Source organism: Salvelinus alpinus, chromosome 13, assembly GCF_045679555.1.
Source record: "Salvelinus alpinus chromosome 13, SLU_Salpinus.1, whole genome shotgun sequence".
Lineage (NCBI taxonomy): Eukaryota > Metazoa > Chordata > Actinopteri > Salmoniformes > Salmonidae > Salvelinus > Salvelinus alpinus.
Genome location: NC_092098.1, coordinates 56,587,780 through 56,614,394, shown reverse-complemented (window position 1 = coordinate 56,614,394; position 26,615 = coordinate 56,587,780). Strand labels below are relative to the sequence as shown.

Sequence of the window (26,615 nt, the reverse complement as noted above, 5' to 3'; positions counted from 1 at the left end):
AAACAAAAATGGATTACAGCTCCTGAGGCTCTGTCGAACACTGGGTCTGTACATAGTCAATGGCAGGCTGAGAGGAGACTCTTTTGGTAGATACACCTACAGCTCATCCCTTGGCAGCAGCACTGTAGACTACTTCCTCACCGACCTAAACCCAGAGTCTCTCAGAGCCTTCACAGTCAGCCCACTAACACCTCTCTCAGACCACAGTAAAATCACAGTGTATCTGAGAAGAGCAGAACCCAACCAAGAAGCATCATGGCCAAATAAATTACAAGGTACTAAACAAGCCTATAGATGGAGTGCAAACAGTACAGACATCTACCAAAAAGCAATTAGTAGCCAAAAAATACAATCTCTCCTGGACAACTTTTTAGCCTTAACATTCTCCTTCAGCAATGAAGGTGTAAATTTGGCCGTTAGGAACATAAACTATATATTTGACAAATTAGCCTCCTTGGCTAATCTAAAGAAGCATAAGAGCAAACCAAAAATAACAGATAATGAAAAATGGTTTGATAATGATTGCAAAAATCTAAGAAAGTCATTGAGAAATATATCTAATCAAAAACACAGAGAACCAGACAACAAAAATATACGCCTTCAATATGGGGAAACACTGAAGCAATACAAACGCACCCTAAGAACAAAAAAGGAACAGCACATTAGAAATCAGCTGGATGGAATTGAGGAATCCATAGAATCAAACCACTTCTGGGAGAATTGGAATAAATTAAACAAACCTCATCATGAGGAGTTGGCTATCCAAAATGGGGATATGTGGAGAAAACACTTTGCAAACCTCTACAGCAATATAACAAAGAGCCCAGAACAAAAAGATATACAAGAAAAATTACAAATCCTTGAATTAGCAGTCAAAGACTATCAGAATCCTGTGGATACCCCAATTACAGAAGAAGAATTATTGGAAAAAATATGCAATCTCCAACCCAAAAAGGCCTGTGGTGCTGATGGGATTTTAAATGAAATGATCAAATATACAGACCACAAATTCAAATTGGCTATACTCAAACTCTTCAACATTATCCTCACTGCAGGTATTTTCCCCGATATTTGGAACCAGGGACTGATCACACCAATCTATAAAAATGGAGACAAATTTGACCCAAATAATTACAGAGGAATATGCGTTAACAGCAACTTGGGGAAAATTCTCTGCAGTATTATAAATAGCAGACTACATCATTTCCTTGACGAACACAACGTCCTGAGCAGAAGCCAGATTGGATTTCTAAAAAATTATCGTACAACAGACCACATTTACACCCTCCACACTCTAATTGATAAACAAGTTAACCAAAACAAAGGCAAAATCTACTCATGTTTTGTAGATTTCAAGAAAGCATTTGATTCAATTTGGCACGAAGGTCTTTTTTATAAACTAATAGAAAGTGGTATTGGAGGGAAAACATATGATTTTATTAAATCAATGTACACTAAAAACAAATGTGCGGTTAAAATTGGCAACAAGCAAACAGACTTCTTCTCTCAGGGGCGGGGAGTGAAACAGGGCTGCCCAATAAGTCCAACATTATTTAACATCTACATTAATGAATTGGCAAAAACATTAGAAGAATCGGCAGCACCTGGTATCACCCTACACAACACTGAAATCAAGTGTCTGCTGTACGCAGATGACCTGGTGCTGCTGTCTCCCACTAAAGAGGGGTTACAGCAGCACCTAGATCGTCTTCACAGGTTCTGTCAGACCTGGGCTCTGACCGTTAACCTAAAAAAAACAAATATAATGATATTCCAAAAAAGGTCCGGAAATAAGGATGACAAATATAAATTCTATTTGGACACAGTTCTATTAGAACACACCAAAAACTACACATATCTAGGACTAAATATCAGCAACACAGGTAGCTTTCACATGGCTGTGAATGAGCTGAGAGACAAAGCAAGAAGAGCATTCTATGCCATTAAAAGGAACATCAAAATTGAAATTCCAATTAGAATCTGGCTCAAAATTTTTCAATCAGTTATAGAACCAATTGCTCTATATGGCAGTGAAGTATGGGGTCCACTCTCTAATAATGAATTTACTAAATGGGACAAACATCCAATTGAAGTATTGCATGCAGAGTTTTGCAAGACTGTATTGCAAGTACAAAGAAAAACTCCAAATAACGCATGTAGGGCAGAATTGGGCCAATATCCCCTCCTCATTCGAATAGAAAAAATAGCCATCAAATTTTACAACCATCTAAAAACAAGTGACCCTAAAACATTCCATCACACAGCTCTACAATGTCAAGAGATGAAACCAGAGAAGAGTCCCCTCAGCCAGCTGGTTCTGAGGCTCAGTTCACCAACCCAAACCAACCCCATAGACCCTCGGGACAGCCCTCAGAAAATCTGGCCCAACCAAATCATCACAAAACAAAAAGAAAAATATATAACCTATTGGAAAGACACCACAAAAAATCAAAGTAAACTTCAATGCTATTTGGCTCTAAACAGACAGTACATGGTGGCAGACTATCTGACCACTGTGACTGATAGAAAACTGAGGAAAACATTGACTAGGTACAGACTCAGTGAGCACAGTCTGGCTATAGAGACCGGTCGTCACAGACAAACCTGGCTGCCCAGAGAGGACAGGCTGTGCTCACTCTGCTCCAGGGGAGAGGTAGAGACAGAAGTGCATTTCCTACTACACTGTGACAAATACTCAGACCTAAGAGCATATTTCTTTCCCAAAATTATAATTCAATACAAAGAATTTGAAACTATAAAAGATGAAGAAAAATTCAAATATTTGTTGGGTGAAAAGCCAAAATGTGCAGTTTTGGCAGCCAAATATGTGTCCTCCTGCCACAGCCTGAGGGACAGCCAGTGAAAAATGCAAAGTAATGTTGATAATATTTCCCATTTAGCTTAGTTTTGTTTTGTCTTTCGTACCAGGTCATGTGTCTTCTCAGTCATGTTGACACTGGTCTACTACTGTTGCTTTAATGTATTGTTGTTCTGATTAATATTGTTGTTGTAGCTGTTATTAATGGTAATCCCATGTCCACTACTACTATTATTATTGCTGTTAGTCCCACCATTTATTTATATATAAATATATATATATTTTGTGTATATATATACATATATATTTTATTTACATTTTTCGATATGTATACTTTGACAATGTAAGTAATAATAACTTGCCATGTCAATAAAGTCAATTGAATTGAATTGAGAGAGAGAGAGAGAGAGAGAGAGAGAGACACAGAGAGAGAGACACAGAGAGCGAGACACAGAGAGAGAGACACAGAGAGAGACACAGAGACACAGAGAGAGAGACAGAGACACAGAGACACAGAGACACAGAGAGAGAGACAGAGAGACAGAGACACAGAGACACAGAGAGAGAGACAGAGAGACAGAGAGAGAGAGAGACACACAGAGAGAGAGAGCAGAATAAACTCAACATATGACCTCTGTGTTCTGAATACCTTCTCCCTGCCCAGCTCCAGTCCACTCCTCTCCCACAGGCCATTGGTCTCATGCCATGGTTTTATTCATTACTAAACCTGCCCTGGTACACCCTTCTCACCCTCCACCCTGATCCCAGCATGGAGAGCCTTTCTGGGGAAGGCGGACTACTCCCAACCCCTGGTCCCTGGGACTAATGTGGAGGAGGATGGATGGTAGACTGAATACCCCTGGTCCCTGGGTCTAATGTGGAGGATGATGGATGGTAGACTGAATACCCCTGGTCCCTGGGACTAATGTGGAGGATGATGGATGGTAGACTGAATACCCCTGGTCCTTGGGACTAATGTGGAGGATGATGGATGGTAGACTGAATACCCCTGGTCCCTGGGACTAATGTGGAGGATGATGGATGGTAGACTGAATACCCCTGGTCCCTGGGACTAATGTGGAGGATGATGGATGGTAGACTGAATACCCCTGGTCCCTGGGACTAATGTGGAGGATGATGGATGATAGACTGAATACCCCTGGTCCCTGGGACTAATGTGGAGGATGATGGATGGTAGACTGAATACCCCTGGTCCCTGGGACTAATGTGGAGGATGATGGATGGTAGACTGAATACCCCTGGTCCCTGGGACTAATGTGGAGGATGATGGATGGTAGACTGAATACCCCTGGTGCCTGGGACTAATGTGGAGGATGATGGATAGTAGACTGAATACCCCTGGTCCCTGGGTCTAATGTGGAGGATGATGGATGGTAGACTGAATACCCCTGGTCCCTGGGACTAATGCGGAGGATGATGGATGATAGACTGAATACCCCTGGTCCCTGGGACTAATGTGGAGGATGATGGATGGTAGACGGAGGCTGAATACCCCCTGGTTTTACATCTGGGTAACATAGAGGATGGGCAGATTAATGAACCTTTTCACGTGTGAGTTCCAAATATCTCTAACGGACTCTCCCCAACGTAAGTTATTTTATGAGCTGCCCTCTCTGATCCAAAATGTGATTGTTACGCAACAGGACAGTTAAACTCTCCTCAAACCAAACGCTGCTAATTATCTATAGGCTATGTTTCAACTTGTCAATTGTCAAATTATTCTCCCTTACAAGTTTTATTTTCTAACAACAGTTTGAATTGAGGTGTGTTCCGCCTCGTAATTAATTCACATAAAAGTAGCCCATTTCAGTGTTGGAAACAATTTATGCTTTACTGAGCTGGACAAACTTCTCTCTTTAATGAGAGCCCAAGCATTTCCTCAGTGTTTACCCAAATCAAGTATACAGACATTTGCGCAGTCTTGCACAATTTTTTTCTTCCCTTGGCACATTTTCTGGCTTGCACTCGCATTGCCTTCATTGTTCTTTTCCTTACAAATAATAGCAGTGAAAGTATGAAAGTTAGTGCCTTATTTTCTGTTTTTTGTGTTGGAGTAATTAAAACTAGTTTTTCAAAACTCCACAAATTTCTTGTTAACAAACTATAGTTTTGGCAAGTCGGTTAGGACATCTACTTTGTGCATGACACAAGTCATTTTTGCAACAATTGTTTAAAGACAGATTATTTCACTTATAATTCACTGTATCACAATTCCAGTGGGTCAGAAGTTTACATACACTATGTTGACTGTGCCTTTAAACAGCTTGGAAAATTCCAGAAAATGATGTCATGGCTTTAGAAGCTTCTGATAGGCTAATTGACATAATTTGAGTCAATTGGAGGTGTGCCTGTGGATGTATTTCAAGGCCTACTTTCAAACTCAGTGACTCTTTGCTTGACATCATAGGAAAATCAAACGAAATCAGCCAAGACCAAGTCTGGTTCATCCTTGGGAGCAAATTCCAAATGCCTGAAGGTACCACGTTCATCTGTACAAACAATAGTATCTAAGTATAAACACCATGGGACCACGCAGCCGTCATACCGCTCAGGAAGGAGACGCGTTCTGTCTCCTAGAGATGAACGTACTTTGGTGCGAAAAGTGCAAATCAATCCCAGAACAACAGCAAAGGACCTTGTGAAGATGTTGGAGGAAACAGGTACAAAAGTATCTATATCCACAGTAAAAACAAGTCTTATATCGACATTACCTGAAAGGCCGCTCAGCAAGGAAGAAGCCACTGCTCCAAAACCGGCATAAAAAAAGCCAGACTACGGTTTGCAACTGCACATGGGGACAAAGATCGTACTTTTTGCTGGTCTGATGAAACAAAAATAGAACTGTTTGGCAATAATGACCATCGTTATGTTTGGAGGATAAAGGGGGAGGCTTGCAAGCCGAAGAACACCATCCCAACTGTGAAGCACGGGGGTGGCAGCATCATGTTGTGGGGGTGCCTTTCTGCAGGAGGGACTGGTGCACTTCACAAAATAGATGGCATCATGAGGTTGGAAAATTATGTGGATATATTGAAGCAACATCTCAAGACATCAGTCAGGAAGTTAAAGCTTGGTCGCAAATGGGGTCTTCCAAATGGACAATGACCCCAAGCATACTTCCAAAGTTGTGGCAAAATGGCTTAAGGACAAAAAAGTCAAGGTATTGGAGTGGCCGCCACAGAGCCCTGACCTCAATCCTGTAGAAGATGTGTGGGCAGAACTGAAAAAGCATGTGCGAGCAAGGAGGCCTACAAACCTGACTCAGTTACACCAGCTCTGTCAGGAGGAATGGGCCAAAATTCACCCAATTTATTGTGGGAAGCTTTTGGAAGGCTACCCGAAACATTTGACCCAAGTTAAACAATTTCAAGCCAATGCTACCACATACTAATTAAGTGTATGTTAACTTTTGACCCACTGGGAATGTGATGAAAGAAATAAAAGCTGAAATAAATAATTCTCTCTACTATTATTCTGACATTTCACATTCTTAAAATAAAGTGGTGATCCTAACTGACCTAAGACAGATCATTTTTACTAGAATTAAATGTCAGGAATTGTGAAAAACTGTGTATAAATGTATTTGGCTAAGGTGTATGTAAACTTCCGATTTCAACTGTATTTACTATTTTATTCTCATATTTTCAAGTACTGTTGTCATAAATTGTGATAGACATCTCAGATTTTGAAGGTTGTACTGATTATGATGAGCTAATGCTAAGCTTTTTGCCGGCTATGTGTGGCGCCATGTTTGTTGACATTCTGAGTGTAAACGTCTGTCAGACTAAAGATGATATAACAAATGAGGTGAAGGGACGGCAATACTCAAGTATACTTCCTGTCAAGTACTCCCCCTTCAACATACAAGCAGACCAAACTCATCTTGTCTCCTCTTCTTATCTTTGGTTGATGCGGGGGAAAAACTAACATGACGGCGTACACAAGTTACCCATCGTCAGATTACTTTATATACATTTTTTTTTAAGTGTCTTTAGTTAGGTATTTTGATCAGTGATGAGCTTATCCGTGAAGTGATGAACTGTAAATAGTCATTTCTATTATCAAATTCATATTTTGGTTTCTGTCAGCTGAGAATTAGCTTATTATGATCTTACGTTACGTCAATCTTTCCTCAGTTAGCGCTAGGATGTAGTTTATGTTTTCCAGTTTGGATGATTATGTTATGCTGTTGCTACTTCTGTGAATTTATTTTACCTTTATTTAACTAGGCAAGTCAGTTAAGAACAAATTCTTATAATGACGGTCTAGGAACAGTGTTAACTGTCTTGTTCAGGGGCAGAACGACAGATTTTCAACTTGTCAGCACGGGGATTAGATCTTGCAACCTTTCGGTTACTAGTCCAACGCTCTAACCACTAGGCTACCTGCTCTAACCACTAGGCTACCCTGCTCTAACCACTAGGCTACCTGATCTAACCACTAGGCTACCTGCCGCCCCTACACTCTAACCACTAGGCTACCTGCTCTAACCACTAGGCTACCTGCTCTAACCACTAGGCTACCTGCTCTAACCACTAGGCTACCTGATCTAACCACTAGGCTACCTGCCGCCCCTACACTCTAACCACTAGGCTACCTGCTCTAACCACTAGGCTACCTGTCTCTAACCACTAGGCTACCTGCTCTAATCACTAGGCTACCTGCTCTAACCACTAGACTACCTGCTCTAACCACTAGGCTACCTGCTCTAACCACTAGGCTACCTGCTCTAACCACTAGGCTACCTGCTCTAACCACTAGGCTACCTGCTCTAACCACTAGGCTACCTGCCGCCCCCATGTCTGAAGATTGCATCCAAAAATAAACTGGTTTACATTCAGGATGTTGTAAAGACTGAATTTGTGAAAAAATAATTAGGAGTAAAATGTAGAGGGAGGGAGATGTAGTGGGATGTAATGTGATGTAGTGGGATGTAGATGTAGTGGGATGTAGATGTAGTGGGAGGTAGTGGGAGGTAGTGGGAGGTAGATAGAGGGAGATGTAGTGGGAGGTAGTGGGAGGTAGTGGGAAGTAGTGGGAGGTAGTGGGATGTAGTGGGAGGTAGATAGAGGGAGATGTAGTGGGAGGTAGTGGGAGGTAGTGGGATGTAGATAGAGGGAGATGTAGTGGGAGGTAGTGGGAGGTAGATAGTGGGAGGTAGTGGGAGGTAGATAGTGGGAGGTAGTGGGAGGTAGTGGGATGTAGTGGGATGTAGATGTAGTGGGATGTAGTGGGAGGTAGTGGGAGGTAGTGGGAGGTAGATAGAGGGAGATGTAGTGGGAGGTAGTGGGAGGTAGTGGGAAGTAGTGGGAGGTAGTGGGATGTAGTGGGAGGTAGATAGAGGGAGATGTAGTGGGAGGTAGTGGGAGGTAGTGGGATGTAGATAGAGGGAGATGTAGTGGGAGGAAGTGGGAGGTAGATAGTGGGAGGTAGTGGGAGGTAGATAGTGGGAGGTAGTGGGAGGTAGTGGGATGTAGTGGGATGTAGATGTAGTGGGATGTAGTGGGAGGTAGTGGGAGGTAGTGGGAGGTAGATAGTGGGATGTAGTGGGATGTAGATAGTGGGATGTAGATAGTGGGATGTAGATAGTGGGAGTTAGATAGTGGGAGGCAGTGGGAGGTAGTGGGAGGTAGTGGAAGGTAGTGGGAGGTAGTGGGATGTAGTGGGAGGTAGTGGGAGGTAGTGGGATGTAGTGGGAGGTAGTGGGATGTAGATAGTGGGAGGTAGGTAGTGGGAGGTAGTGGGATGTAGTGGGAGGTAGTGGGATGTAGAGGGATGTAGATCTAGTGGGATGTAGTGGGATGTAGATAGTGGGAGGTAGATAGTGGGAGGCAGTGGGAGGTAGTGGGATGTAGATAGTGGGAGGTAGATAGAGGGAGTGGGAGGTAGTGGGAGGTAGTGGGATGTAGTGGGATGTAGTGGGAGGTAGTGGGAGGTAGATAGTGGGAGGTAGATAGTGGGAGGCAGTGGGAGGCAGTGGGAGGTAGTGGGAGGTAGTGGGATGTAGTGGGAGGTAGTGGGATGTAGAGGGATGTAGATGTAGTGGGATGTAGTGGGATGTAGATAGTGGGAGGTAGATAGTGGGAGGCAGTGGGAGGTAGTGGGAGGTAGTGGGATGTAGATAGTGGGAGGTAGATAGTGGGAGGTAGTGGGAGGTAGATAGTGGGAGGTAGATAGTGGGAGGTAGTGGGAGGTAGTGGGATGTAGTGGGAGGTAGTGGGATGTAGAGGGATGTAGATGTAGTGGGATGTAGTGGGATGTAGATAGTGGGAGGTAGATAGTGGGAGGCAGTGGGAGGTAGTGGGAGGTAGTGGGAGGTAGTGGGAGGTAGATAGTGGGAGATGTAGTGGGAGGTAGTGGGAGGTAGATGTAGTGGGATGTAGATGTAGTGGGAGGTAGTGGGAGGTAGTGGGAGGTAGATAGAGGGAGATGTAGTGGGATGTAGATGTAGTGGGATGTAGTGGGAGGTAGATAGAGGGAGATGTAGTGGGAGGTAGATGTAGTGGGATGTAGATGTAGTGGGATGTAGTGGGAGGTAGTGGGAGGTAGATAGAGGGAGATGTAGTGGGAGGTAGTGGGAGGTAGTGGGAGGTAGATAGAGGGAGATGTAGTGGGAGGTAGTGGGAGGTAGATCGAGGGAAATGTAGTGGGAGGTAGTGGGATGTAGTGGGAGGTAGATAGAGGGAGATGTAGTGGGAGGTAGTGGGAGGTAGTGGGAGGTAGTGGGATGTAGATAGAGGGAGATGTAGTGGGAGGTAGATAGTGGGAGGTAGTGGGAGGTAGTGGGAGGTAGATAGTGGGAGGTAGTGGGATGTAGATGTAGTGGGATGTAATGGGAGGTAGTGGGAGGTAGTGGGAGGTAGATGTAGTGGGATGTAATGGGAGGTAGTGGGAGGTAGTGGGAGGTAGACAGTGGGAGGTAGTGGGAGGTAGTGGGAGGTAGTGGGATTTAGATAGTGGGAGGTAGATAGTGGGAGGCAGTGGGAGGTAGTGGGATGTAGTGGGAGGTAGTGGAAGGTAGTGGGAGGTAGTGGGATGTAGTGGGAGGTAGTGGGAGGTAGTGGGATGTAGTGGGAGGTAGTGGGATGTAGTGGGAGGTAGTGGGATGTAGAGGGATATAGATCTAGTGGGATGTAGTGGGATGTAGATAGTGGGAGGTAGATAGTGGGAGGCAGTGGGAGGTAGTGGGAGGCAGTGGGAGGTAGTGGGATGTAGATAGTGGGAGGTAGATAGTGGGAGGTAGATAGAGGGAGTGGGAGGTAGTGGGAGGTAGTGGGATGTAGATGTAGTGGGAGGTAGTGGGAGGTAGATAGTGGGAGGTAGATAGTGGGAGGTAGATAGTGGGAGGCAGTGGGAGGGAGTGGGAGGTAGTGGGAGGTAGTGGGATGTAGTGGGAGGTAGTGGGATGTAGAGGGATGTAGATGTAGTGGGATGTAGTGGGATGTAGATAGTGGGAGGTAGATAGTGGGAGGTAGTGGGAGGGAGTGGGAGGTAGTGGGATGTTGAGGGATGTAGATGTAGTGGGATGTAGATAGTGGGAGGTAGATAGTGGGAGGCAGTGGGAGGTAGTGGGATGTAGATAGTGGGAGGTAGATAGTGGGAGGTAGATAGTGGGAGGTAGGTAGTGGGAGGTAGATAGTGGGAGGCAGATAGTGGGAGGTAGTGGGAGGTAGTGGGAGATAGTGGGATGTAGTGGGAGGTAGTGGGAGGTAGTGGGAGGTAGTGGGAGGTAGATAGTGGGAGGTAGTGGGATGTAGTGGGAGGTAGTGGGAGGTAGTGGGAGGTAGTGGGAGGTAGATAGTGGGAGGTAGTGGGATGTAGTGGGAGGTAGTGGGATGTAGATAGAGGGAGGTAGTGGGAGGTAGTGGGAGGTAGTGGGAGGTAGTGGGATGTAGTGGGAGGTAGTGGGATGTAGAGGGATGTAGATGTAGTGGGATGTAGTGGGATGTAGATAGTGGGAGGTAGATAGTGGGAGGTAGTGGGAGGTAGTGGGATGTAGATAGTGGGAGGTAGATAGTGGGAGGTAGTGGGAGGTAGATAGTGGGAGGTAGATAGTGGGAGGTAGTGGGAGGTAGTGGGATGTAGTGGGAGGTAGTGGGATGTAGAGGGATGTAGATGTAGTGGGATGTAGTGGGATGTAGATAGTGGGAGGTAGATAGTGGGAGGCAGTGGGAGGTAGTGGGAGGTAGTGGGAGGTAGTGGGAGGTAGTGGGAGGTAGATAGTGGGAGATGTAGTGGGAGGTAGTGGGAGGTAGATGTAGTGGGATGTAGATGTAGTGGGAGGTAGTGGGAGGTAGATAGAGGGAGATGTAGTGGGATGTAGATGTAGTGGGAGGTAGATGTAGTGGGATGTAGATGTAGTGGGATGTAGTGGGAGGTAGATAGAGGGAGATGTAGTGGGAGGTAGATGTAGTGGGATGTAGATGTAGTGGGATGTAGTGGGAGGTAGTGGGAGGTAGATAGAGGGAGATGTAGTGGGAGGTAGTGGGAGGTAGTGGGAGGTAGATAGAGGGAGATGTAGTGGGAGGTAGTGGGAGGTAGTGGGAGGTAGATCGAGGGAAATGTAGTGGGAGGTAGTGGGAGGTAGTGGGAGGTAGATAGAGGGAGATGTAGTGGGAGGTAGATGTAGTGGGATGTAGATGTAGTGGGATGTAGTGGGAGGTAGATAGAGGGAGATGTAGTGGGAGGTAGATGTAGTGGGATGTAGATGTAGTGGGATGTAGTGGGAGGTAGTGGGAGGTAGATAGAGGGAGATGTAGTGGGAGGTAGTGGGAGGTAGTGGGAGGTAGATAGAGGGAGATGTAGTGGGAGGTAGTGGGAGGTAGTGGGAGGTAGATCGAGGGAGATGTAGTGGGAGGTAGCGGGAGGTAGTGGGAAGTAGTGGGAGGTAGTGGGATGTAGTGGGAGGTAGATAGAGGGAGATGTAGTGGGAGGTAGTGGGAGGTAGTGGGAGGTAGTGGGATGTAGATAGAGGGAGATGTAGTGGGAGGTAGATAGTGGGAGGTAGTGGGAGGTAGTGGGAGGTTGATAGTGGGAGGTAGTGGGATGTAGATGTAGTGGGATGTAATGGGAGGTAGTGGGAGGTAGTGGGAGGTAGATGTAATGGGAGGTAGTGGGAGGTAGACAGTGGGAGGTAGTGGGAGGTAGTGGGATGTAGTAGTGGGAGGTAGATAGTGGGAGGCAGTGGGAGGTAGTGGGATGTAGTGGGAGGTAGTGGGAGGTAGTGGGAGGTAGTGGGAGGTAGTGGGATGTAGTGGGAGGTAGTGGGATGTAGATAGTGGGAGGTAGATAGTGGGAGGCAGTGGGAGGTAGTGGGAGGTAGTGGGAGGTAGTGGGATGTAGTGGGATGTAGAGGGATATAGATCTAGTGGGATGTAGTGGGATGTAGATAGTGGGAGGTAGATAGTGGGAGGCAGTGGGAGGTAGTGGGAGGCAGTGGGAGGTAGTGGGATGTAGATAGTGGGAGGTAGATAGTGGAGGTAGATAGAGGGAGTGGGAGGTAGTGGGAGGTAGTGGGATGTAGATGTAGTGGGAGGTAGTGGGAGGTAGATAGTGGGAGGTAGATAGTGGGAGGTAGATAGTGGGAGGCAGTGGGAGGGAGTGGGAGGTAGTGGGAGGTAGTGGGATGTAGTGGGAGGTAGTGGGATGTAGAGGGATGTAGATGTAGTGGGATGTAGTGGGATGTAGATAGTGGGAGGTAGATAGTGGGAGGTAGATAGTGGGAGGTAGTGGGAGGGAGTGGGAGGTAGTGGGATGTTGAGGGATGTAGATGTAGTGGGATGTAGATAGTGGGAGGTAGATAGTGGGAGGCAGTGGGAGGTAGTGGGATGTAGATAGTGGGAGGTAGTGGGAGGTAGTGGGAGGTAGATAGTGGGAGGTAGATAGTGGGAGGTAGGTAGTGGGAGGTAGATAGTGGGAGGTAGTGGGAGGTAGTGGGATGTAGATAGTGGGATGTAGTGGGAGGTAGTGGGAGGTAGTGGGAGGTAGATAGAGGGAGGTAGTGGGAGGTAGATAGTGGGAGGTAGTGGGATGTAGTGGGAGGTAGTGGGAGGTAGTGGGAGGTAGATAGTGGGAGGTAGTGGGAGGTAGATAGTGGGAGGTAGTGGGATGTAGTGGGAGGTAGTGGGATGTAGATAGAGGGAGGTAGTGGGAGGTAGTGGGAGGTAGTGGGATGTAGTGGGAGGTAGTGGGAGGTTGTGGGATGTAGATAGAGGGAGGTAGTGGGAGGTAGTGGGAGGTAGTGGGATGTAGATAGTGGGAGGTAGTGGGAGGTATATAGTGGGAGGTAGTGGGAGGTAGTGGGATGTAGATAGTGGGAGGTTGTGGGAGGTAGTGGGATGTAGTGGGCGATAGATTACTAAAATGACTTTTTCCAGTGTTACTGACACTATGGACCAGGCTCTTTGTCCCGGTGAGTTATCATCACTGCTGAACCAGACAAAGTGGTTTCTCTTTCACCTCAATTAATTACACTTCACTGCCTTACATGTCTGCCTTCTCCCTCTCCATCTCTCTAAATCTCAACGTCTGTCTCTCTCCCCTCCCTCTCTCCCCTCCCTCCCTCTCTCCCCTCTCTCTGTAATAACAAATGAAAGGCCATCCACTGTTTAATCAAGCCAGAGGACAGAAACATATTGTATTAGAAAGACTAATACAGTTTGAGAGTCCCAAATAGCACACTATTATCTATGTAGTGCACCCTATTCCCTCTTAAGGGCTCTGGTCCCATAGGGCTCTGTACAAAAGTAGTGCGCTATGTAGGGAATAGAGTGCAGTTTTGGATGCATGCCGAGACAAGCTGGGCATTCCATTAGGTTTTCAGCAGAATGCAGCCCACAGGCTAGTCCTTCCTGTTGGAGGTTAGCGTCACCTTTAAGATATTTAGTCAGATTAAAGGGATTTTACCTTCCTGTTTGATGTTGGAGGTTAGCGTCACCTTTAAGATATTTAGTCAGATTAAAGGGATTTTACCTTCCTGTTTGATGTTGGAGGTTAGCGTCACCTTTAAGACATTTAGTCAGATTAAAGGGATTTTACCTTCCTGTTTGATGTTGGAGGTTAGCGTCACCTTTAAGATATTTAGTCAGATTAAAGGGATTTGACCTTCCTGTTTGATGTTGGAGGTTAGCGTCACCTTTAAGATATTTAGTCAGTGAAAGGGATTTTACCTTCCTGTTTGATGTTGGAGGTTAGCCTCACCTTTAAGATATTTAGTCAGATTAAAGGGATTTGACCTTCCTGTTTGATGTTGGAGGTTAGCGTCACCTTTAAGACATTTAGTCAGATTAAAGGGATTTTACCTTCCTGTTTTATTTTTTTTGGTCTCTCTCTTCTTTCTGAGGTGTTCTGTTCTAAGTAGATGTTGTCCTTATTCCATCAGTCACTTAAGAGGGATTTGGAAGAGTGTGTGTGTTCGTGTGTGTGTTCGTGTGTGTGTGTGTGTGTGTGTGTGTGTGTGTGTGTGTGTGTGTGTGTGTGTGTGTGTGTGTGTGTGTGTGTGTGTGTGTGTGTGTGTGTGTGTGTGTGTGTGTGTGTGTGTGTGTGTGTGTGTGTGTGTGTGTCAGAGGATTTAAAGCCATTCATTAGATTCAATGCATGAAACATACAAGTGTTATACATAGGTTTAAAGATAAACTTCTTGTGAATCCAAACGCGGTGTCAGATTTCAAAAAGGCTTTACGGCGAAAGCATATCATACGATTTTCTGAGAACAGCGCCCAGCAGACAAATCATTACAAACAGTAACAAGCCAAGTAGAGGAGTTAAACAAGTCAGAAACAGCGATAAAATGTATCACTTACCTTTGATGATCTTCATATGTTTGCACTCACAAGACTCCATGTTACACAATAAATGTTCGTTTTGTTCGATAATGTCCCTCTTTATGTCCAAAAACCTCAGTTTTGTTGGTGCGTTTTGTTCAGCAATCCATTGGAACAAAGCGCGGTCACAACAGACAGACGAAAAATCTAAAAAGTACAATAAAAGTTTGAAGATACATGTCAAACGATGTATAAAATCAACCCTCAGGTTGTTTTTGTCATAAATAATCAATAAGATTTCAACCAGACGAAAGCTTTGTCAATATAAAAGGAGAAACAAGAAAGGCGCACTCCCGCTCACGCACTGGATTCATGTCTGGAAATGTCCACTGTCCACTGATTGAAAGTGCTGTTTCTCCCTAATTTTTCAGAGTAAAAGCCTGAAACAATGCCTAAAGACTGGCCACATGTAGAATAATCCATAGAGATCGTGAACTGGGTCCTAAGTCTTTGTATGGTGCATAGGCTTTCAATGGAAAAACAGCCATTCAAAGTAATAGTACTTCCTGGATGGATTTTCCTCCGGTTTTCGCCTGCCATATCAGTTATGTTATACTCACAGACATTATTTTAACAGTTGTGGAAACTTTAGAGTGTTTTCTATCCAAATCAACCAAGTATATGCATATCCTAGCTTCTGGGCCTGAGTAGCAGGCAGTGTACTATGGGCACGCTTTTCATCCAAAATTCCGAATGCTGCCCCCTACCCTAGTGAAGTTAACTTTTAACAAGGCACACCAGTTAATTGAAATGAATTCCAGGTGACAATCTCATGAAGCTGGTTGAGAGAATGCCAAGAGTTTGCAAAGCTGTCAACAAGGCAAAGGGTGGCTACTTTGAAGAATCTCAAATATAAAATGTATTTCGATTTTTTTTATCACTTTTTTGGTTAATACATGATTCCATATGTGTTATTTCATAGTTTTGATGTCTTCACTATTATTCTACAATGTAGAAAATAGTAAAAATAAAGAAAATTTAATGAGTAGGTGTTCTAAAACTTTTGTCTGTATATTGAATATACTTGATGTAAACATGAAATAGGGCTGATAGGTCACTCTTTTGTTGATTTAGACTTCAGATTAGCAGACTTAACATGGATTTATCAGATAAGTAGACTTAACATGGACTCAATGGTTAAATCAACTTTAATCAGTGTAGATGAAGGGGAGGAGACAGGTTAAAGAAGGACTTTTTTTGCCATGAGACAATTGAGACATGGATTGTGTATGTGTGCCATTCAGAGGGTGAATGGGCAAGACAACATATTACCATACCCTTTTTAATTTCCTTTGAAAAGGGTATGGTAGTAGGTGCCAGGCACACCTGGGTTTTTGACCTCGCTCAACGTTTTCCCGTCTGTATCAAGAATAGTCCAGCAACCAAAGGACATCCAGCCAACTTGACACAACTGTGTTTGTATTTTCAAGGCAGCAGCTACTCTTCCTGGGGTTTATTATGGATCCCCATTAGTTCCTGCCAAGGCAGCAGCTACTCTTCCTGGGGTTTATTATGGATCCCCATTAGTTCCTGCCAAGGCAGCAGCTACTTTTCCTGGGGTTTATTATGGATCCCCATTAGTTCCTGCCAAGGCAGCAGCTACTCTTCCTGGGGTTTATTATGGATCCCCATTAGTTCCTGCGATCCCCATACATTCATTACAGATTTCACAACACATTAAGTGTTTGGCCTCAGGCCACTACTCTACTACCACATATCTACAACACCAAATCCATGTATACACGTGTGTATAGTGCGTATGTTATCATGTGTGTGTACCTGTGTGTGTGTGTCTCTTCACAGTCCTCTCTTCCATAAATCCCTGCTCTTCCACCTGTTTATTTAATCTGCTTGCATACATTTCTTGATGTGGAATAGAGAGAGATCAGGAAATCTCACAAACACACGCTAGCTAGCTAGCTACAACACACAGGTATAGTTACTACCAGACTAATATGAGAGATCTCACAGACACACTTTAGCTAGCTAGCTACAACACACAGGTATAGTTACTATCAGACTGACATCTCACAGACACACGTTAGCTAGCTAGCTACAACACACAGGTATAGTTACTACCAGACTGACATCTCACAGACACACGTTAGCTAGCTAGCTACAACACACAGGTATAGTTACTACAAGACTACTATGAGACATCTCACAGACACACGTTAGCTAGCTACAACATACAGGTATAGTTACTACCAGACTGACATCTCAGACACACGTTAGCTAGCTAGCTACAACACACAGGTATAGTTACTACAAGACTACTATGAGACATTTTACAGACACACGTTAGCTAGCTACAACACACAGGTATAGTTACTACCAGACTGACATCTCACAGACACACGTTAGCTAGCTAGCTACAACACACAGGTATAGTTACTACAAGACTACTATGAGACATCTCACAGACACACGTTAGCTAGCTACAACACACAGGTATAGGTACTACCAGACTGACATCTCACAGACACATGTTAGCTAGCTAGCTACAACACACAGGTATAGTTACTACAAGACTACTATGAGACATCTCACAGACACACGTTAGCTAGCTAGCTACAACACACAGGTATAGTTACTACCAGACTGACATCTCACAGACACACGTTAGCTAGCTAGCTACAACACACAGGTATAGTTACTACAAGACTACTATGAGACATCTCACAGACACACGTTAGCTAGCTAGCTACAACACACAGGTATAGTTACTACAAGACTACTATGAGACATCTCACAGACACACGTTAGCTAGCTAGCTACAACACACAGGTATAGTTACTACAAGACTACTATGAGACATCTCACAGACACACGTTAGCTAGCTAGCTACAACACACAGGTATAGTTACTACAAGACTACTATGAGACATCTCACAGACACACGTTAGCTAGCTAGCTACAACACACAGGTATAGTTACTACAAGACTACTATGAGACATCTCACAGACACACGTTAGCTAGCTAGCTACAACACACAGGTATAGTTACTACAAGACTACTATGAGACATCTCACAGACACACGTTAGCTAGCTACAACATACAGGTAAAGTTATTCAAAGTCAGTCCTTTACACATCGTCATCATCATCATCATCATCAAAACCTTTCTCCAGTTTTGCTCCTAGTCCTAATGAGATGCACTGAGGCTAGTTAGGCTAGTGTGCAATAATAGTGTTTAACATACTTTTTTTATAATTTAATATCCCTTTGCTATGGTGAAGTTATTAATAACACTTAGGATGGTGTATCAATACACCCAGTCACTACAAAGATACAGGCGTCCTTTCTAACTCAGTTGCCGGAGAGGAAGGAAACCCCTCAGGGATTTCACCATGAGGCCAATGGTGACTTTAAAATAGTTACAGAGTTCAATGGCTGTGACAGGAGAAAACTGAGGATGGATCAACAACATTGTAGTTACTCCACAATACTAACCTAAATGACAGAGTGAAAAGAAGGAAGCCTGTACAGAATACAAAATATTCCAAACCATGCATCCTGTTTGCAACAAGGAACTAAAGATAAACTGCAAAATATGTGGCAAAAAAATGTCTTTATGTCCTGAATACAAAGTGTTGTGTTTGGGGCAAATCCAACACAACACATCACTGAGTATTACTCTTCGTATTTTCAAGCATGGTTGGTATGCTTGTTATCAGCCAGGACTAGGGAGTTTTTTATGATAAAGAAATGGAATAGAGCTAAGCACAGGAAAAATCCTAGAGGAAAACCTGTTTCAGTCTGCTTTCCACCAGACACTGGGAGACAGATTCACCTTTCAGCTGGACAATAACCTAAAACACAAGGCCAAATATACACTGGAGTTCCTTACCAAGAAGATAGTGAATGTTCCTGAGTGGCCTCGTTACGGGTTTGACTTAAATCAGCTTGAACATCTATGGTAAGACTTGAAAATGGCTGTCTAGTAATGATCAACAACCAACTTGACAGAGTTTGAAGAATTATTTTAAAGAGTAATGGGCAAATATTGTAAAATCCAGGGTTTTTCTTTATTTTTACTATTTTCTACATAATAGTAGAAAATAATAATAGTGTAGACATCAACACTATGAAATAACACATATGGAATCATGTAGTAACCAAAAAAGTAACAAAAAAAGTGTTAAAAAAATCTAAATATATTTTAGATTTTAGATTCTTCAAAGTAGCCACCATTTGCCTTGATGACAGCTTTGCACACTCATGTTAATTATGGCAGAATGTGAACATTTACTGAAAAACATGTTAATTACAGCAGGATGTGAACATTTACTGAAAAACATGTTAATCGCGGCAGGATGTAGATGGATGTGCCATCATATATATTGGAAAAAGTCAAGGGGTGTGAATACTTTCTGAAGGCCCTGTATAACATTTAGCTACAGTACATTTTGGGTATAGCAACAAAGCTAGCTAGATCAACCTGTAGTCGTAGTAGCCAGCCCCCTTCTGGCCCGCTATAGACAAGGACAACCATATCTACTCGCTGCTAGCGTGATCGTACAATCGGCGAAACTCAAAGCCCACAATAATTGCTACAAAACATGACTCGATTCATTTTTCAAACCGTCATCAGACTCTCCCGGCGTGAAAATTTAAAAATAAATGTATAGTGCATAGTTACGTCTGAAACAGCCTCTCATCACTAATCATTATGTCTGAAACACCTCTCATCACTCATAGTTATGTCTGAAACACCTCTCATTACTAATCATTATGTCTGAAACAGCCTCTCATTACTCATAGTTATGTCTGAAACGCCTCTCATCTCTCATAGTTATGTCTGAAACACCTCTCATTACTAATCATTATGTCTGAAACACCTCTCATTACTCATAGTTATGTCTGAAACACCTCTCATCTCTCATAGTTATGTCTGAAACACCTCTCATTACTAATCATTATGTCTGAAACACCTCTCATTACTCATCATTATGTCTGAAACACCTCATCACTAATCATTATGTCTGAAACACCTCTCATTACTAATCATTATGTCTGAAACACATCTCATTACTCATCATTATGTCTGAAACACCTCTCATTACTAATCATTATGTCTGAAACACCTCTCATCTCTCATAGTTATGTCTGAAACACCTCTCATTACTAATCATTATGTCTGAAACACATCTCATTACTCATCATTATGTCTGAAACACCTCTCATTACTCATCATTATGTCTGAAACACCTCTCATTACTAATCATTATGTCTGAAACACCTCTCATTACTCATCATTATGTCTGAAACACCTCTCATTACTAATCATTATGTCTGAAACACCTCTCATTACTCATCATTATGTCTGAAACACCTCTCATTACTAATCATTATGTCTGAAACACCTCTCATTACTAATCATTATGTCTGAAACACCTCTCATTACTAATCATTATGTCTGAAACACCTCTCATTACTAATCATTATGTCTGAAACACCTCTCATTACTCATAGTTATGTCTGAAACACCTCTCATTACTAATCATTATGTCTGAAACACCTCTCATTACTCATAGTTATGTTTGAAACACCTCTCATTACTAATCATTATGTCTGAAATACCTCTCATTACTCATAGTTATGTCTGAAACACCCTCTCATCACTTATAGTTATGTCTGAAACACCCTCTCATCACTTATCAGTTATGTCTGAAACACCTCTCATCTACTCATGGTCCATCGATCTGAGACACCTCTCATCTGCAGAGCCTTATGTCTGAAACACCGGTCTCATGATGTCGTCAGTTATGTCTGGGGCACCTCGCGTCTCTCGTAGTCATGTCTGAAACACCTCTCATCGCTCAGAGCCTTATATCTGAAACACCGGTCATCACTGATGGTCATGGCTGGGGCACCTCGCGTTCTCATAGTTATGTCTGAAGCACCCCTCATGACGAGCCATTATATCTGAAACACCGGTCTCAGTACTGGTCAAGTCTGGGGCACCTGGTCCTCGATCAAGCGACCCTCTCATGACGAGCCATTATGTCTGAAACACCGGTCTCATGACTGGTCATTGTGTCTGGGGCACCTCGCGTCACTAGATCATGCACCCTCGTCTGAGACGCCTCTCATTACTAATCACCGTGTCCGAGACACCTGCTCATTACGGATCATTGTGTCCTCGATCAGCACCCCTCATGACGAGCCATTTATTAACACCGGTCCAGATGGTCAGGGGGAACCTGGTCCTCGATCAGCACCCCTCTGAGAGCCTTTATTAACACCGGTCCAGATGGTCAGGGGGGACCTGGTCCTAGATCAGCACCCCTCTGAGAGCCTTTATTAACACCGGTCCAGATAGTTTTTTTTCACCAGGGTTTTGTTTTCTTTAGTACAGCTGTATGACAACAGTATAAATCTACCCTCTGGCTTTGTCCCCTAGGCCCAACCCTGTTATATACTGTGATGGGAGGCTTCCCAAGGCCATCACACATCACTAACTCTCACACACACACACACACACACACACACACACACACACACACACACACACACACACACACACACACACACACACACACACACACACACACACACACACACACACACACATAATCGCACGTGCACACACATGCACAAAACCAAAAACACGTACACAGTCAAAAACACACACCAAAAACTCTCTCTGACAGCTCAGTGGTCCACCGGGAGTACTACAACTTCTCTTTGTTTATTATTGGGTTGCTGGTACAAAACACTGAAACTCTCTGGCTCTCAATTCAAAGGGCTTTATTAGCATGGGGAACATATCATTACATTGCCAAAAGCAAGTGAAATAGATAATAAACAAAAGTGAAATAAACAATCAGAAGTTAACAGTAAACATTACACTCGCAAAAGTTTCAAAAGAAAACAGACATTTCAAATGTCATATTATGTCTGCAGTGCCTTCAGAAAGTATTCATTCTTAATCCACATTTTATGTGTTACACCATGAATTCAAAGTGTATTAAATATATATTTTTAAATCTCACCCATTTAAATCTCACCCTACATACAATACCCCATAATGACATCACAGTACCCCATAATGACATCACAATACCCTATAATGACATCACAATACCCCATAATGACAAAGTGAAAACGTGTTTTTAGACATTTTATGTATTGAAAATGAAATAGAGATCTAATTTACATAAGTAGTCCCAGCCCTTTGCTATGACACTCCAAACTGAGCTCAGATGCTTCCGGAAAACGATGGGTTGTATTTACATTGGTGTTTGTTCTTTACTGGTTGCCTTTTTCTTGTGGCAACAGGTCACAAATCTTGTTGCTGCACACTGTGGTATTTCACGCATTAGATATGGGAGTTAATCAACATTGAATTTGTTTTAAAACTATTTGTGGGTCTGTGTAATCTGAGGGAAATATGTGTCTCTAATATGGTCATACATTGGGCAGGAGGTTAGGAAGTGCAGCTCAGTTGCCATCTCATTTTGTGGGCAGTGTGCACATAGCCTGTCTTCTCTTGAGAGCCAGGTCTGCCTACAGCAGCCTTTCTCAATAGCAAGGCTATGCTCACTGAGTCTGTACATAGTCAAGGATTTTATTAGTTTTGTGTCAGTCACAGTGGTCAGGTATTCTGCCACTGTGTACTCTCTGTGTAGGGCCAAATAGCATTCTAGTTTGCGCTGTTTTTTGGTAAATCATTTCCAGTGTAAAGTAATTATCTTTTTGTTTTCTCATGATTTGGTTGGGTCTAACTGTGTTGCTGTCCTGGGGCTCTGTGGGGTCTGTTTGTGTTTGTGAACAGAGCCCCAGGACCAGCTTGCTGAGGTGACTCTTTTCCAGGTTCATCTCTCTGTAGGTGATGGCTTTGTTATGGAAGGTTTGGGAATTGCTTCCTTTTAGGTGGTTGTAGAATTTAACAGCTAATTTATGGATTTTGATAATTAGCGGTTATCGTTTCAATTCTGCTCTGCATGCATCATTTGGTGTTTTACGTTGTTCACGGAGGATGTTTTTGCAGAATTGTCAAATTTGGTGTTAGCCTGCTGAGGGAAAGTCATTAGCTTAATCTCCGTTACACACGCACACACAAACACTCTCTTCTCTTCTCCTCTCTGTTTCTGTCTCAGTCCAAACAGAACACCTGGATTCCCGGGGGAATGGGGGCAAAGGGGTGCCATTTGGTAGAGTGGTGTGTGTGTGTGTATTAGTATTTTTAAAACATTTTATTTAAACTTTTATGTAAGTAGGCAAGTCAGTTAAGAACAAATTCTTATTTTACAATGACGGCCTACCCCGGTTATACCCTCCGTAACCCGGACGATGCTGGGCTAATCGCACGCCGCCCTATGGGACTCCCGATCACAGCCGATTGTGATAAAAGCCCCGGATCGAACCAGGGTCTGTAGTGACGCCTCTAGCATTGAGATACAGTGCCTTAGACCGCTGTGATACAGCCTGGAATGGAACCAGGGTCTGTAGTGACGCCTCTAGCATTGAGATACAGTGCCTTAGACCGCTGCGATACAGCCTGGAATGGAACCAGGGTCTGTAGTGACGCCTCTAGCATTGAGATACAGTGACTTAGACCGCTGCGATACAACCTGGAATGGAACCAGGGTCTGTAGTGACGCCTCTAGCATTGAGATACTGTGCCTTAGACCGCTGCGATACAGCCTGGAATGGAACCAGGGTCTGTAGTGATGCCTCTAGCATTGAGATACAGTGCCTTAGACCGCTGTGACACAGCCTGGAATGGAACCAGGGTCTGTAGTGATGCCTCTAGCATTGAGATACAGTGCCTTAGACTGCTGCGATACAGCCTGGAATCGAACCAGGGTCTGTAGTGACGCCTCTAGGCAATAGACCGCTGCGCCACTCGAGAACAATGTGGGTGTGTGAGAGAATTTACACTGTATCTTTAGAATGTAACAGATTTCACACGGGAAAGTGTTGATTTTTCAGTCTGACATTTCTAGTGTAAGAGTGAAAGTAACACTCAGAGGTGTAAAATAACCCCCCAGTGTTGATGGTGAAAACTAGAGTTATTGTTTTACACTGCGGAGAGTGAAACAGCCTCATCAAAACCACGCCCATCAATGTCATATTTCCCAGCATGCTCTACTGCAGGTAGATGTTTTAGGGTTGTTGTAATATCTGTGTTTTTTGTCTGTACATTGATTGATTGATTGATTAGTATTATGCAAAGATACATTTTCTAAACTAATCCAGTCAGTTAGATGTATTGCACTAGTTACTGAAATGGTTAAATCAGGTTTTCTGGACATAGTAGGGTGTCCCACAGGGATCAATTCTTGGTCTGATTCTTTTCACTATTTGCATGAATTTTATTTGTAAAAAATAAACAAATAAAAAGTGTAACTTTTCACTTGTATGGAGATGACACCGTGGTGTTTGACCCCACAGCTGACCACAGCTTCAATCTGCCTTTATCCCATAAGGTCGATGTCCACGCCAACGCAGAAATCCAATTAACATAATACAAGTTTAATCTCGAGATATCTGTTTTGGTGACAGAGTTAGAGAAGTATTTGTCAGACCATGAGACATCCCGAGAATTGGTCTTCTCACAAAATTGTCTGACCCCACTATGCAAAGATGAGACTCTCATCATCCGTTTTGCTACGACCCCCCACAAGCGTCTTGGGACTGAAGTCGATACAGCCGATCTGCCAACTTCTGTCTGTAGCATCCAAACAGTTTGGGCTGCACACTGTTAGCAGTTGGTGTTATTCTTCTATAACACAAACCCCGAAGCAAATCAGAAGGAGAAAAATAGGTTTATTCAAAGAGAACCAATTATAGTTGTTATGCTGGAAAATAGATGGTCATTCTTCCCTGTCCTCAGTGATTCTCTACAGAACAAAGAGATAGGATGTAATTTATAACCACTAACACTAGTCTGTGATTGACCAATTGGAATTCCTTGCAGTAATAGTAATAATAATAGCAAGTATCCTGTTCCAGGCTCAATGTACAGATGATTCAGACCAATGAAAACACACGGAACTATGAGTCCAGAAGAGACATTCCAAACAGATGTTGAACTGAAAACCACCTATTTCCATTGATAATTCCCTATTGACTGTTAGTACTCTGTGTTGTGTATTATCTTCAAATATTCTTACAACACTAGTATGACCCCTCTGTGGTGAGACGAAGACATACATGTCAGTTGTTTTGGTTCTCCAATACTCGTTGAAAAACAGTATAGATATATATGTGGAGACGGTTTAGTGGCAAAAGTAAGGAGTTAAATACATTATTTATTTTTTTATGATAACAAATGTTTTCTAATCTTTCTTACATTTCTCAGATACTTCATCAGCAACTTACTTTAGATGTTCTGTTGTGGTGAATCTGTTATTCAATGTGTTTGGATAATAGCCAATAAAATGTTTCATAAAAAATAATAAAAACATTTGTAAGACCAGAACACTCAAATCAACCCTACTCCTCGGCCCAGTGCTCCGAGAGCGAAGCGGTTTTTACAAACTGACAATCTGACAACGCTATGAATTTATGAGCGCAGGCACTCCAGATTGAAATATTTTATTTATTTATTTCACCTTTATTTAACCAGGTAGGCTAGTTGAGAACAAGTTCTCATTTGCAACTGCGACCTGGCCAAGATAAGGCATAGCAATGCGACACAAACAACAACACAGAGTTACACATAAACAAACATACAGTCAATAACACAGTAGAACAAAAAAAACGTCTATAAAAAGGCAATAAATAGGCCGTAGTGGTGAAATAATTAAAACCCTAAATAATTAAATCATGGCCTTCATTATAGCTTAGTAGTCCCCTCCCCCGGCATAGACCGGGCTTAGGCTACTATGGGTTTTTGTCCAGCAGAAACCCTTTGTTGAACTTAATGAAGGTAAAACCAAGTATATTTTATTTTCCAAAAAGTAAAAAAAAGTAAAACAATTAAAATGTATTTGGTGATTTGGCATGCAAACTTTGGATTGTGCCCTCACTGATCGTGTCCCCGCTTTTAAATATCTGGGTATCTAGAGTGAAGAAAAGCTAGCTTTCAAAAAAGCTTATTGATGAGTTAATTAAGAAGTTAAGAATTAAAATGGGCTTCCTTCATAGGAACAGGTCCTGTCTTTCGTTAAATAGCAGAAAACAAATAATTCAGTCAACAGTCGTTCAGGTTATTGACTATGTTTATCGTCTCTACGAATGCAGACGCCACTGTATGGAAGCCGTTTATCATAGTGCAGTGTACTTTATTCACTGTATGGAAGCCGTTTATCATAGTGCAGTGTACTTTATTCACTGTATGGAAGCCGTTTATCATAGTGCAGTGTACTTTATTCACTGTATGGAAGCCGTTTATCATAGTGCAGTGTACTTTATTCACTGTATGGAAGCCGTTTATCATAGTGCAGTGTACTTTATTCACTGTATGGAAGCCGTTTATCATAGTGCAGTGTACTTTATTCACTGTATGGAAGCCACTGGACGCCGTTTATCATAATATACTTTATGAGGGCCGATAGGTTCGGTATATCATTTCGTACCAGAAAGTGGTCCTCTTTGAAGTCTCGTCAATTGATGACTTGTGTTTTTTGTTGTCTATGAACGTCCACCTCATTGTTAACCTTCAGACTTATAACTCGGACCCCTTGTCCCCGTCCCGGTCTCAGTCTTGACTCGGTTCTCGAACCCCTTGTCCCCCTCCCGGTCTCGGTCTTGACTCAGTTCTCGAACCCCATGTCCCCCTCCCGGTCTCGGTCTTTACTCGGTTCTCGAACCCCTTGTCCCCCTCCCGGTATCGGTCTTGACTCGGTTCTCGAACCCCTTGTCCCCCTCCCGGTATCGGTCTTGACTCGGTTCTCGAACCCCTTGTCCCCTTCCCTGTCTCGGTCTTGACTCGGTTCTCGTACCCCTTGTCCCCCTCCCGGTCTCGGTCTTGACTCGGTTCTCGTACCCCTTGTCCCCC

The 26,615-nt window shown here is 43.3% G+C and overlaps 1 protein-coding gene across 1 annotated transcript in view; it reads left to right on the top strand.

The window, feature by feature from the left end:
- Positions 1-26,615, top strand: part of LOC139537961 (cell adhesion molecule 2-like) — a 654,531-nt gene that overhangs the window by 319,367 nt on the left and 308,549 nt on the right. The window lies entirely within an intron of this gene.